Consider the following 15,826-nt stretch of genomic DNA (forward strand, 5'->3'; position numbering starts at 1 on the left):
GTTTGAAGAGGCATCAGTATTGCACCTTAGCAGTGCGGTCTTAGATTTGGGAGCAGTTGATACAAACTACAGTAAACTAATGGAGGCATCACTGACCTTCTTTTTTCCCAATGCTCCCCCCAGACCTAGTAGGCCCCCCTGACACTCATGGTATAACAGCGAATGTCGCAGGGCCAAGAAGACACTTGTGGATTCTATTAAAGGTAAAAACCACCCCCTTATCAAAACCTCAAGGAAGTCATATAAACTATCGATCCAAAAGGCTAAACAGTGCTGGGAAAGGGAGAACTGGGATTTACTCAAAACGGCCCTGGGGGATAGAGACATGAGGATGTTATGGAGCATTGTGGAGAAGTGTGGCTCAGGGGTTAGAGGCGGCAGACCCGGAAGCTGAGATCGGCCCTGGACCAGGGTTCAATTCCCCGCCTCGGCGGGTCTTGGGCTAAAAATTCCATGGACTCGATAATTCTCGCTCCGGTGCCTTCTCGACTCACGGGTTCACACTCTGCGACTCTGGGCAATAGCTTGCTTAATCTCCACAACGGCCCCTCGTGGCGGGATGCCTGGCTTTCACCTTGTGGATACCCTGCTGGGATTATCTCACAGGGGAATACCAGGACGGGTTCCCTAAGCAAGCGCCGGGACACCCATTGCGGGTAGCTGTGCGCTATATAAGCTCAAATACATTTACATTTACATTGTCAATAGAGGTGCTCCTATCCCTAATTCCGCAATCGAACTAAACCTGAATGAAGCGGTATGGCGGATGCACTTTAAAATCCTCTATACTGATGAAAAGGACTGTGCAGGATCCCCAACTGTTCGGTCTCCTATCGAATTGGCTTTGTCCGGGGATGGCACTGCAAGAAACCTAGAACGTGAAGTAAACCCAGGCATTAGCATAAACATATCTATAAGCCTAAAGGAGATCGAAGGCGCCCTTCTAAAAATAGCACCAGGTAAAGCCCCAGGCCTGGATAAGGTTCCCGGGGACCTATATAGGAGCGAACCAGCCATCTGGACCCCGTATTTTTTTGGTCTTTTTAACGCCATAATCCAGGGTATGAAGATACCATATAGCTGTCTGGGAGCGGAGATCATTCCAATCTTCAAAAAAGGATCCCCACTACTGCCAACAAACTATAGACCTATAAGCTTAATAGATATATCCCAAAAACTATTTGCAAGGGTCTTGCTAGCCAGTCTACAATCCTGGATGGAAGAAAACGGGGTACTGTCCCCCTTCAGGCAGGGTTCAGGGAAAAGATATCAACCCTGGACCAAGTACTAAGGCTACAGCTCTTGTACTGGAAGACAGTCTGCCTCCAGGGGGGCAGCTTATATCTGATTTTTGTAGACCTGAGGTCGGCATTCGACCTGGTGCCACGGGAAAAGCTATGGTCAGTTCTTATTGAGATGGGGTCTCGGCATATCTCATCGAACTCTTTAGGAGATTGAATGAAGATAATTACGCCCAAATTAGATTTGGAAAGGACGGACAACTCACAGCTCCAATACCCGTTAATCGTGGTGTACGCCAGGGTTGCGTTTTGGCACCAACACTATTTAGTCTTTATATCAATGGGCTAATCAATGAACTGGCAACTGTAAAAGACCTAGATGCTCCCAAGCTAGCGTCCGGTCAAATTTCAGCAATGATGTTTGCTGATGACACTCTTTTGGTTTCAAAATCACCCATGAGATCCAAAGGGTTTTATATAAATTTGAACTTTTCTGTACGGAAAGAGGTTTAGATATAAACTTACAGAAAACCAAATACATGGCGTTCAATAGCCCAAAAGGTTCTCGCCCTAACCCTCAAATAAATGGGAAACCCTTGGAAAGAGTTTCATCTTTTATTTATTTGGGTCTTACCATTGCTGAAAACATGAAATGGGAGGCTCATATTACTAAGAGTACATTAAAACTAGCTCAGTCGACTGGTGGCATAATGAAGGTCTTTAGCAGATCAAGTAAGAGAGCTGTTAGTCCAGCCCTAGAAATGTATAATGCCGAAGCTCGAGGGGGAGTACTCTATGGTGCTGAATTATGGGGTCATTCCAAGCTAGATTCTCTTTTAAAGGTAGAAAACCAACTCCTCAGACAGTTGTATAGACTACCAACGAGTACCCCGCTAATCCCGCTAGGATTAGACTCAGGGTTGATGGCGATATCAGACACCTCGAGCCTTAGACCTGTATAATATTGGCGTCACCATTGGTCTACACCTGAACTATCGACATACAGGGAGGAGTTAGCGGAGGTTATGTCAGTTCGGGGTGCAGTTAATCTTCCTTGGTTTGTACACATAAAGTCTCTACTGACCAATTTGGGTCTGGGCGATTGTTGGACATACCCAGATCGTGCTTGCCCCCAAACCACAAGGAAGCTAATTAAATCCCGGTATGAAGAATACAGAAGGGTCCAACTTCACTCTTGCCCCAGGATGGGCACACTATCCATGGCTTTTTTGGAAGTCAAGGATGTTGCCCGTTTTGAGCCAATACCAGATCTGATTACACCGGTGGAGGCAAGAAAGATTTTCCTACAATTTAGGTTTGGGGTCCTTCCGCTCCGCTGCTACACGGCAAAGTGGAGCAAGGACCAAAAGGTACAGTGCCCTGCCTGAGGTTTCACTGATAAATCAGTGCAGCATGTGTTCTTTGCCTGCCCTGGTTATTGCAAGGCTCGGAAGCGCTGGCTGGTCCAGATTTGCAGAAACATTGGTACCAGGAATTATCTGGAGGCATTTCGGATATTGAAATCTGACCTTAGCATTCCGATAGTGTTTTCAGTCTCCAGATTTTTGTTTTCCATGTGGTGTACTAGAAGGGCTCTACTGAAATTATCTAATGAGATCAGGGTATGTGACAATGATTTTACTGAAACTCTTTTTATAATTGTGTATTTTAAACTATGATCAAAGTTTTTACATTGTGCTATCGTTTTTAATCTTCCCTCAGATTAGCCTTGTCCTTTTAATTATTTATTTATCTATTATCATGCATTTCCCGATTTGTATTGTATAGCTCGCCTGTCTGTAATATAGCTTCTGTTTTGTACTTTGTATACGAGGTCTTCAAGATAGTTGAATGCTGTTTTCTTCCCCTCAAATCCCCCATTTTGATATTTGAGAGTAATTATGCTGCTGTATATGATTTTAGAGCTGTAATTTTTTAGGTCGCAATGACCGAAATAAAGTTTTTCTGAACTGAACTGTAATAGGCCACTAAGTGTAAACCATTAGAGTAACGAAACTTGAGGGGCCCCCTGTAAAGTACATGGAGGGGGCCCCCTACCTCCAGACCCATTCAGGAGCTCTCAGGTTGTATAGCGCACAGTGCTGGAGGGGGCCCTCTCGAGCTCATTTCCCGTGCACCACAGTTGTTGCTACTGTGATGCTACTGGAGTGCTAAAAAGTAATGTGGGGTAAAAAATGTCTTTTAAAGTCATGCAATGTTTTTACCTATGTTGTTCTGTCATACAGCCATGTAGGTATTGCTATTTGCAAAGAGGAAAGTAACGAGAAATGTGATAGTCTGATGTGTTAGTGGCATACAAATATATGATTGAATCTTCATGCATGTAGGCATTATTCTAATCAAAGAGGAAATAGTAAGAATGTGACAACCGGACATGTTTACATGATCAGTTCCCTAAGCATGTATGCAGGCATTATTCTCTGCAAATAGGAAATAGTGCTGTAATAAATCCAGTAGCCACGGTGTAGAATAAAGATGAAAGGTTTATTGATGAAGTACTTAGATGTAGATAGGTATCAAGCATAGAGCCCATAAAGGATTGAGCCCTGCCAGGAGCAGCTTCCTTGCTGCTCAGCCCATACTACCAACTGACACTCCACACCCAGGCATCCCAACATTCCATTACCTCACCATGCACACCAACAACCCACAGCACATCCACACTGGCTGAGCAGCAAAGACAAAGAATCAGGAAAGATGCATTGCACTGTAACAAGATACAACACATCTTCCCCCTTATATAATAGCAACAAATAGATAAAACAAGAAGTAAGCATAGCACTATCAAAAGTAACATAGATGTGAACATGCTGCAAACAAAGTAATGTAAACTAGACAGCACAAAGCATTTCATGGGAAGGCAATCAATAAATACATGAAAATAAATTCAAATAAAACATTATAATTTGATATTTGATATTTGTGGGGTATTTGTAGAGCGCGGCGTTCGCTCCGGAGGGAGCATCTTGGCGCTAGTGGGTGAGAGAAAGCTGGTCCAGGAGGAGTTTAGATGGAAGGGAATTAGATGGAGGCCTTAGAATGTTCATCCGAGAGTTTGAAAATCCAAGTTTTCAGGAGCTTTCTAAAGGGTTTTTCCTGGGTTTGATGTCTGAGGGTTTTGGGGAGTTTGTTCCAAGCTTTGGTAGCAAGGAAACTAACGGTTTTTGCACCTTTCGTTTTCAGGTTGTATTTAAGAGGAATGATAAGATTGTCATCACTTGAACGAAGGTGACGGCTGGGCAAGTAGTGGGGAAAACGTTTTGTAAGGTATTTGGGGCCTGTCTCATTGTAGGCACGAAAAGCCAGGATCAGGATTTTGAAAAGGATCCTTTTGTGGAGAGGGAGCCAGTGAAGCGAACGGAGAGCTGCAGAAATAGAGGACCTGCGGGGGAGACCTAGGACTAGACGGGCGGCTGTGTGAAGTACGCTCTGCAGTTTAAGGATGGTGTTCTTCTTAGCTCCTGCGAGCAAGCCGTTGCAATAATCCAGTCGCGAGATAATAAGTGCGACTGCCACCGTCTTTCTGGCATCGATGGGAAGAAAGTCGAAGAATTTCCTCAAGGATCTAATGGTTCCAAAGCATTTGCCAGCGACGGTTCTGGCATGCTGATCGAAGGAAAGTTCGGAGTCGAAGATTACACCAAGGTTCCTAGCTGATGACACTGTCTGGGGGGGAGCAGCAGAGTCATCAGGCCACCAAAGTGCTGGACAGAAGGTATTATTGGTGCCAATCGGGAGGATCTCCGTTTTACTTGAATTACATTTCAAGTGGTTATTTGTCATCCAGGAGAATACTTCGGTCAAGCAGAGTTTCAGGTTGAGTTCAGCTTTGGTGGATAGTTTGTCCAGGGGTACAATGAGTTGTGTGTCATCGGCATACGAGGTGACAGGTATGCCGAATGATTCTATCAGATTCAGGAGGGGAATGAGATATATATTAAAGAGGAGAGGGCTTAGGATAGATCCCTGTGGGACACCTGAAGGGACGAGTTTGTCTTTGGAGTGAAAAGGACCCAGAGTGATGGATTGGGAACGGCCAGACAGGAAAGACGTAATCCAGGAGAGGGCGGAGTCGGTGATACCAATGTCCCTGAGTCTATCTATGAGGATGGTGTGGGAGACGGTGTCAAACGCCGCAGTGAGGTCGAGTAGGATTAGGATGGAGTTTTTTCTCTGGTCTTGTAGAAGTTTTATGGTGTCTGAAAGTTCGATGAGGGCAGTTTCTGTCGAATGTTTCGAGCGGAAACCTGATTGTTGTGGGTGAAGAAGGTTGTGCTCATCCAGGTAGCGTTTCAGCTCGCAGTGTACCAGGTGTTCCGTAATTTTTCCCAAAGCCGGGAGCAACGAAATAGGGCGGAGATTGGTGAGTTCCGTCGGGGATTTGTTGGCCTTCTTCATAAGGGGCTTGACAATGCCCTTTTTCCAGTGGCTGGGTACAGTCCCTGACCTGAGCGAGGAGTTGATCAAGTGGTTAATGATAGGGTTAACCTCATCAATTAATTGGTGAAGGATTTTGGGGGGGCAGGGGTCTGATGGGGCACCAGATCTGCAAGCCAGGATAGCTTTTTTCGACTGCTCCAAGGTAATAAGGAAGGAGAAGACAATACAAAGGTGAATGAATAGTAACACAACACACATCTTCCCTTTTTATGGAGCAAAAGACAATTAGAACAAGAAAATGCAAGATACAAACCCTGGTTTGAATAAAAGATAAGTTTTGCATACTAATGGGCTGAGGGGAACAAAATAGTGCAAGGTAAACACATAAATAAGGAAGAAAAGGTGAGAATAAAGCATTTTATCACCATACACACAGCAATACAAACACAAGCAGAAATATGAACACAAGACAAAATGTCCATAGTACACCTGTACACACCAGTTGGCCAGACAAGCCTGTAGATGATAAACAGCGAACGCCAAAATAAAAAGTAAAGAACTGTAAAATAAAGAATCATGCAGGGAAAAATAAGGTGACGAATCCACACACAAAGGATTGCAAAGGTGGAAAGTCACATAGCTTAAGGCTATTAAAAAAGCATACCTCAATCAGGAAAAGCTCCCTTAACTAAACTTGTAACAACGTATTATAATGTAAAATATATAGGAACACCACACAGTACAATGCAATATAGAAGAACAGCAGAACTAGGTGTAGTGGAAGATACAACACAGTACAATGAAATAAGTAAGAACAGCAGAACTAGGTGTGGTGGAAGATACCACACAGTACAATGCAATATGTAAGAATATCAGAACTAAGGGGCATATGTAGGTAGGCGTTTGCGATTCGCAAACGCCGAAATTCGCCGAATTTCGGCATTTGGTATGTAGGTGGCACTTAGCAAAATAAGGAATCGCAAAAATTGTGATTCCTTATTTTGCTTATAGCATATAAGGAATCACAATTTTGCAATTCCTCAAATGCTATGTAGTGGTGCCTTAAAAATTTAAATTTTGGCATGTGGTTCTTCCCCTACAGAAAAAGCCTCACATCAGTGTGGATCAGCTTGACAATCTACGCCCCATCTCATTGATTCCGTACTTTGCAAAGGTGGCAGAAAAAATTGTGAATGCTCAGTTGACTGCCCACATCTGCACCAATAACCTTCTTCATCATTCTCAGTCCGGCTTTCGGGCTTTGCATTCCACGGAATCGGCCCTGCTGTACTCCACTGAAGCCATCCGGAAGTATGTGGACGAAGGTCAGACGGTGGCCTTGATTCTTTTAGACTTAAGTACCGCGTTCGACAGTGTCGCCCACCATACTTTCCTCTACGATTTGGAGAAAGTGGGTATAGCTGGCAGAGCACTAGAATAGCTGGAGTCCTTTTTGTCCGAGCGCAGCTTTCGAGTTATGCAAGGCAACCATTACTCTAGAAACATCAAGCTGGCCAGGGGAGTGCCTCAGGCTCTGTATTGAGCCCTACACTGTTCAATCTGTATGTCACTCCCCTGGCTAAAATCTTGGACAAATATGGAAACAGTACCTTGTCCTATGCTGATGACACCCAGCTAGTAGTCCCCCTGACCCGAGCCCGGGTAGATGCTGCCTCCAACTTTGTAACTTGCCTCCAAGAACTGGCTGACTGGATGGCAAATAATTGCTTGAGGCTGAATGGCAGCAAGACCGAGGTGTTGGTGATTGGGAAAGCTCCTTCTGTCTGGTCCTCGGCATGGTGGCCCCAGTCTCTTGGCTCCACTCCCATACCCAGTGAGCGGGCTAAGAATCTTGGGGTCTGGGTTGACAACAAACTGTCCTTCGACTACCACACCAGGCAGGTGGCAGGTGCGTGTTTTGGGATATTGAAGAGATTGCGTAAAACCCTCGATGCCCTTCCCACTGCATCCAGAAAGACTCTGGTCCATGCCATGTTAACATCCCACCTGGACTATGGAAACCTTTTATACTTGGGCACTACTGCAAGATGCCTGCAGCGCTTACAGTACGTTCAGAATGCAGCGGCTAAGCTAGTTTTCAGGCTCTCTAAAAGGGCCTCAGCAACTGGTGCGCTGGCTTCTCTGCACTGGCTCCCCATTAGGGAGAGGGTGAAGTTCAAGGCTTTGTGCGTGAGTCATAGGATCTTACAAAGAAAGGGCCCCTCATATCTTCACAATCTTCTCACGCCCAATGTACCGACCAGACTCTTAAGGTCTGGCGGAAAGGGCACTGTACAGGTTCCCAAAGTTAAGAGAGCCAGGATGGGTGGGCGTTTCTTCCGATACTTGGCAGCCCAATTGTGAAATTCACTCCCACAGACACTCCGTTTGGAGCACTCCGAAACGACCTTTCGGAAAGGCTTGAAGACCTGCCTCTTCCCTGCAGCCAAGTCTGAATGATTGGCGTTCATGTTCCCTTTTGCCACTGTAACGCGGGGACACACTGGCTCAGTGTAACCATGCGCTTTACAAATGCAACTATTATTATTATTAAAATACCACCTACTTCAAGTAGATGGAATTTTGCGATTTCCTTTAAAAATGCATTTTTTTTAAATTCAAAGCGCCATGTGGTGCACCGACATGCCCTTAGGGCATGTATGTACGCCACATGTACTTACAGGCACATTCCAGGGGTACAACAGGTGTCCTTTGGACACCCTGGCACCCTTGGAATTACGATTCTCAAATTGCGATTTTCTCACAGAAAATCGCAATTTAAGAATGTATCCCCATTCATTCCTATGGGCCATTTGGGCCATAGGAATGAATGGGACACTCATTCCTTAATTGCGATTCGCAATTTGTTAATCGCAAATAGGGATTGTTAGAGAGTCGCAAAACAATTGCGTATTATTACCTACAATCCATTTTGCTATTCTCAAATAGCGATTCCTTACAAATCGCTATTTGAGAATCGCAAAATGGAAATTACCTACATATGCCCCTAGGTGTGGTGGAAGATACCACACGGTACAATGCAATATGTAAGAACAGCAGAACTAGGTGTGGTGGAAAATACCACACGGTACAATACAACATGTGAAATCCCATCAGAATGGGATTTAGGGACTTGAATTGCCCCAAAAAGGTGCTCGCCAACGTACAGGGTGGCGAAAGGATAATCGTAAAAGCCATTTAAAACATCATAAACAAGTATGAAGGAGCACATGATGCACTTATTTAAGAATAAACTGCACAGAACATCAGCCTTTACAAAAATGTCATAATGAAGCAAAAAGAAAAAAATGGGGGGAATACAAATTAAAGTAAATTGTAGATTAAAGCATAAATGACTCCTTGTAGGGCAGCAGCAAGTGTTAATATACAAGATGGCATGGTCTGATGAGCGACGACTCACCCAAAAACATGGCATGTAAACAGAAGCAGACAGTCACAATAGAGAAATGAAAGTCCAAACTTTGACTGCGCCGATTGTAGTACAGTTGAAAAAGGCAGGAGTTTTAACAAGCAAGGTTCCATTAATAGCAAACACACCCAACAAGATACTTGAGTTTCCGGATGGAAACAGCAGACCCTTGTGGAGCCTAAAATTCCCAAGATCGTTTAGCAGAGAAGGCTTGACTAAAAGACCAATGCAGGATGAGGTTTAAGAAAGAAAAAACAGTTCCTGCATAGGAGCACGAGGATCCACTACAGTGAACCGATGTCCTTGAAAAGAAATACGTTCGTCGGAAGAAGAGTGCTGAAGCTGATCGAGGCACTAAAGGGAAAACTCGCTGGGACCCTCTTGAATAAAACTTTATTGAACATCAATGAAATCGTGGTTGGCATGGCGTATGGTATGTTGGACATTGCAGCGGACTTGAATAAACAGGCCAAACTCAAAATGGCGGCACGCACTGGTGACGCCGCTCCGGATGGCTCCCGGCATCATTGTGCATCAAACTCGCCCAGGAAGAAGAAAGCTGCTTTGAAGACATCACAGTAGACCAAAGGAAGAAGTCGCAAGGCAAAAGGTGGAAAGCAAGGCTGAGCGGGCCCTGTGTGTGCTCGAGCCATCTTTTAAATGTGTGACGGAGGTTCAACTGCCACAGAGGTGGTATGCAGAGAGGAAATGTGCAAAAAAAAAAAAAAAAGAAATCAAAGAATACTCACAGCCGTCATCCCAAATACTGGTGTAAGTCCTTCCCATGGAAATATAAGTACTGTATGACCGCATGTGCCGATGTCTTAGTTTACTCTGGGATGCCAAAAAAGTTGAAGCAATACAGCAGGGCCGGTGAGGCACAGCACAGCAGAGGCAGATCGCTCTGGCAAAAAAGAGATCAAAAGCTGAAGTCAGGCTGATCCGACAGTAAAAACGGGTCGTCTCCGACATGAAGGCAGAAGTGTAAAGTAGATAGGAGGGTAGTTGGAGGTGGCAGGCACAGACCGGAGGAAAGTATAAAAAGCACTGGCACCTAAAAGTTGGGGGTGACCGTTGTAAATGTCACTGGTGGGGCTTGACGTTTCGGTAATAAGTATTTCCATAAGGTATAAAAGGTATAAAAGGCATGTTCTTTTCCAGATCGTCGCCAAATGTAATAAGTCCAGTAGCCAAGGAGTAGAAAAAAGATCAAAGGTTTATACATGAAGTTCTTGTATGTAGATAGGTATCAAGCATAGAGCCCATAAAGGATTAAATCCATAAAGGATTGAGCGAACCACAAGGAGCAGCTTCCTTGCTGCTCAGCCCATACTACCAACTGACACGCCACAACCAGGCATCCCAACATTCCATTACCTCACCATTCACACCAACATTCCACAGCACATCCACACTGGCTGAGAAGCAAGGGCAAAGAAGCAGGAAAGATGCATTGCACTGTAAATAAGATGCAACAATTGACTATGCGTATAGGCATTGTTTTCTGTGAAGAGTAAAGAGTAATGTGACAATCTTACATGTTCTTTAAATATCTGGCATGTTTGTGAAATACAAATAACTGATCCACTCCCCATTCATGGAGGCATTGGTCTCTGCAAAGAGGAAATAGTGAGTCATGGTTTTTCGAAGGCTTGCGGCGGGCTGAGAAGCACGGCATCGTACCGGAGCCCATAATGAAGTAACTTTCAATACATTGAGATTCACCTATCAAAGTGAGCATGAGATAATTGAATTTGGATTATGACATACAATTTGAGGATTTGATGTTTCTTAAGCAATTGTGGACTACTAATACAACATGTGGGAGATACTGAGGACTTTCCGTGATTACTACTGGTTTCGGAAGAGAGACTACATATTGGCGCAAAGTATAAAATATAGTGATCCAGCTACGCCAGTGATCACCATGAGATTAGAGGATTCTAGTAACTGCCCTGAGGAAGCCCCATTGGGGCGAAACACGTTGGCGGTATTTTTTGCTGCTCTGTTCAATAAACGTACGCCATGAATGATTCAAGAATCCATTAAAAGGAACATATCTCACATTTCTGAAGAGTCTGGATTGAGTCACCTACTGTGCATTTGTGCATTTTTTGTAATATATTGTGTTGCCTCTCTGTGTGCTCTAAAGTGTATTATATTTGTGTGGTCCTGTAGAAGTGGACCAGTGAGGTGGGCAAAATTGACCTAGAAGTATATTTACAGTGTGTGTATAGTAAGGTAGTGCAGCCTTTATTTCTTGCTGCCTTTTGTTCTGTTTTTGTGTTACCAGTTGTTACAACAAGAAGATGCAAGAGAAATGTCTGAAACTCGAAATCCAACTTAGAGCAAGATATTGAAATAGCCAACAGCATATAAAACTCAGAAGTTTCTTACAAAACGTGTGGCATTTGTGATTAAACTGTGTGTGTAGTTGACAGTAGTTGAAATTATGCCAAACTGTTTTATTAAAAGAGAGATGTGAGAGTGTTTGTTTCAGATGTTTGTGAAAATTTCCTTTGGCTTCTTCCAATCTTGCCCTGCACTGGGAAAAAAATATGTGCAATTGTGGTACTCTTGGGCTTTTCACAAGGGTATGCAAAGTGATTGCAAAGAGTGGCAAAATTCATACTGTGTTTGCTCTTTCTGTTGTTCCCTAGACTCCAACCTTCTTGGAATGACAGCCCCCAACCAAACCTAAACATTCTAGAACAACTGCAACTTACTCAGAGATCAGGACAAACAAGTATCCTGTGCTACAGCATTCTGTGCTACGGTGTAATTTTGAGTCTGTACGGTTTGATGTAAATTTAAATTATCTTGTTGAGACGTACATATAAACTGTTCTAAGGATATTTGAAAACTCCTTTGCCCATCTGTCAACTGCTGTATGAGTAATTTCGTATTCTGACACCAGGTTGTGGTGGAAAGTCTTATAGGAAAGTCTTATGGGAAAATAAATAATTGCTTTTGATCATATTCTTGTCTAATAAAATAATTAACTTTATTTTAATTTGTGGCGTCTGTATAGATGGCATATAAGCTCTTACATATATGTAGGAAAGCGTAGTTCTCAAAGTACTTTGTTCGTTTTCTTGTATGTTTCATGTGTAGCTACTAGTGAAAACTTTCCTTTTCTCTTCCACAATGACATGGTCCCACAAAGAGAACACAGAAAAGCAGTGGTGAAGATAATAATAATAATAATAATAACAATAATAATAATAATAATAATAATAATAATAATAATAATAATAATAATAATAATAGAATCAATAATAATAATAATAATAACAATATTAATAATTCTTTCTTTTGTTCATTCCGAGGTATTGTCGTCCTTTCCATTAATTTCCTCTGCTTTAGTGTATACCACTGTTTCTTTGTCTGCTCTCTTTCTGTTTTTCTTTTCTTTACTTCCTTGTGTTATTCTTGTATTCTGTTTCTTTTTAAGACAGCATGACATATCATAAAGTAAACAAGCAAAATAATTCAAGGTTGTGTTCAAATAATGGAAGTCTATGGAGGTTTTAGTAACTCCTGTTGTAGTACCAGTGTATTATTGGCTCGTTTATTGCTCGTTCTCTTCTCACGCCTCCCCCCAACATGTAACTCCCATATGACTTGCCTGTGCCATGGCTCATCCTCAAGTCGGGTTAGAGACTTGCTGCTGTTCCTGCTGGAGGCTAAGGGATGCCTACCAAAACCCAAAGAACATTGTAGGCCAGATTCACAAAGAGTCTCCGCAGTTTTAGCGGAGGCTTTGCACTGTAGTTCTCATTGTGGAGATACCACCATGAGTGCGGAGACTCCGCCATGACTGTATGGTGTTCTGGAGAGGAGAGGGACAAGAAACTGACTCATAACTCCGCAACAACTTCAGCCAAGATAGAGAATTTATGTTTGTGAAAGTGGTCATCAACCATGGCAATAGAGGGAAGGTGGTGATTTCAACTGATGGTTTTCCTGAGAGGATAGCAGTGGATGGAGTTGTTTACCAAAATAAGTTCTGTAACCAAAATAGCTGACTTCTCCCTCCCCAGGTGGTTTGTAACTGTACCTATCTGCAGCTACCCCTGTAATGTGTTTCCCACTTACTTGCTTTAAAATCTTGCATTTTTCCATAACTATTTTAGTACCAGGTGCTGTAACTCTGCACCTGGATTTATCGGCTGTAAATTCCTCATGTGGCAAATCTGATCCTGCTGTTCTCAGAAAAAAATGTGTAATTTTGTTTTACAGACCTGTGACATTGAGATGATTTTCAGTTTGCTAAGGCAGGTCTTATTAAATGTGTAACAATGTGTACAGTTCCAGAGAGATCACAGTGTAAACATGTGGTTGGACATTAACCTTAAATGCACTCAAAACTGGTCAAAGGCTTGGGTCCAGTGGGTGGCTCTAGTCCACTGAGTGCCCCAACACCAGAAAACCGTCAGTGCAATAGGCCCATTTCTCTAATTCTTTTTTGTATAATCCTTGGATTTTATTATGTGTGTCAACTTGCAAACTTTTTATGCCTCCTGAAATAATCTTTGAAAGTATAAAAGCTTTGTCAGACCTATTTTAACTCAAAGTTGTCCAGGATTGTAAAAGACTTGTGCCGAGATACTGGTTACCAGATCCAGTAACTGTTAGACATGAAGACACGAATGGCTTGCGGCACCGTTTTGCTTTACTTTTTCGTAAATATGGCCCTTTTTTATTTAAACCTCATGAGTCCAAAGGCACCAAAATATTGCCCTATGGGATAGCATAGGCTACATAAGGCTCAATGTTATTTAAAAATCTAGGGCCTTATTTACAAGAAAGTAAAGCAGCGGAGAGCCGCAAACCATTAGATTGCGCCACGCTGTGTTATTTTCAAAGCAAAGGGATGCATCATATTTATAACAATATGATTGATCCCAGAGCTCTCCACTGCACTGGCTCACAATTAGACGCCATGCGCCAACACAGGCCGACCTGCACCATGGTGCAAGGGTGCCTCCTTTGAGAGGACACCTTCCTGCACAAAAACAATCACGGGAAATGTTTTCTTCTTTCTATGTGTGCTGCAGAATGCAACACTCATAGAAGGAGGAAAAAACCAGGAGAAATAAAAGTATGTCTCCACGTTGTGCCCCCTTACGCCTCCCCTGGGGAGGCATAGGATTTTGACGCATTCCCAGATGTACGAAACGTTGAAAATGTAGATTTTTCACAGCCTTTGGGAGCTGAAAATCTGGATTTTATTAAAGGCATGGTGGCAAACATTATGCAATAATTCCTTTATTGCTACCACTCAGCAGTAAGAAAAACCCCATCATGTTCTTAGAATAAAGAATATAGAATCTCTAAGAACATTCCAACTTCAACAAAAGTCCATAACATCATATGCTCCTCCTCCTGACATTGACTGCTAAAAGAGAAAATTTCAAAACATTTTTCATATTCTGAGTCTTTAAACTGAAACAAATCCATCAAAACGTAATCTTCTTTCTTCCTCAAACGTAGAGCTGAGACATATCCAAAATTCGACCCATTCAGCTTGAACTTTGACCTGCATAAAAACAACACATAATCATCAGGGTTTAAGTTAATAAATGGGAGGGATAATATTTGCCTCTGTGTCCTTAATAAAATCCAGATTTTCAGCCCACCAAGGCTATGGAAAATCTATATTTTATGGCACGACACGGAGGCCAACATTATGCAAATTCAAAGCATATCAACGATACATTGAGTGGCACTCTCAATTGGTTTAAAATAGAATTTCCAAAAGACAGAATCTGTTGACCAATCTGCACTTTTTAAAATATCCTGTAGACTGCCTCCCAAAATTTGTGCTATTGATGCAGCTGCCCCTCTCACTGAATGTGCACCAAATTTACTTATATATATATATACCTGCTTTACTCATTAAATAGTTCACCCATCTTGCCAAAGTGGCAGATGAAACCGATTTATATGGATATTTGAAAGAAATGAGTAATTGATCCACCCCAACAGGTATAAAAGGCCTTGTTCTACATTCATATTCCTTCACACAACGTACCACACAAAGTTTTTCTTTTTCTAACAGATATGGATAAAAAACAGAAGAAGAATTAGTTTTCGTTCTTTTTTTAATATAAAAACAAATTCCTTCAGGGGTAAAACATCTGCTTGTTATAACCAATGCCCGAACATTTGAAACTCTTCTAAAAGAAAGAAGGCACAACGACATAGTAAGTTTGATAGATAAATCTTTTAAATCCAAAAATCTATTATCATTCCAAGACTCAAATAAACGCAAGATAACAGACACATCCCAAAGAGAAGTATACCATGGACCAGGAGGATTAGCCTATCTGATACTTCTCAAAAGTCTTTTAACCATAATAACCTGTCCAACAGTCATTCCAGTCACCAAAACATGTCCTGCTGAAATTGCAGACCTATGTAAATTCACTGACCTATACACCAAACCTCTCTTATACAAATCTGTCAAATAATTCAAAACTTGAACTACATCTGCTGATATGGGATCCAAATTCCTTTCCACACACCAACCATTCCACTTATTCCATGCTGATTTATATACCCTCCTTGTTCCATGAGCCCATGATTCCTCAATGAGTTTTGAAGCTTCAGATGAAAGTACTGGCTTACTCCAGACTCTCCTGAAAGTTTCCAAGCTAGCAGATGTAACTGACCAGACTCCACCAAACTGTGAACCTCTCCCATTGGACCCCGCCAAATCCCTTGAAACATGGGAAGAAGAATTGGAAAA

The 15,826-nt window shown here is 42.5% G+C and overlaps 1 long non-coding RNA gene across 1 annotated transcript in view; it reads left to right on the forward strand.

The window, feature by feature from the left end:
* LOC147729826 (uncharacterized) overlaps positions 1 to 12,051 on the forward strand; it is a 169,297-nt gene extending 157,246 nt beyond the window's left edge. The window contains exon 5 of the long non-coding RNA XR_015308557.1: positions 11,733 to 12,051. This is a non-coding gene — a long non-coding RNA (uncharacterized LOC147729826). The remainder of the gene's footprint in view (positions 1 to 11,732) is intronic.
* The last annotated feature ends 3,775 nt before the right edge of the window (positions 12,052 to 15,826 follow it).

Source organism: Lissotriton vulgaris, chromosome 2_1 (genome assembly GCF_964263255.1).
Source record: "Lissotriton vulgaris chromosome 2_1, aLisVul1.2, whole genome shotgun sequence".
NCBI classification, from domain to species: Eukaryota; Metazoa; Chordata; class Amphibia; order Caudata; family Salamandridae; genus Lissotriton; species Lissotriton vulgaris.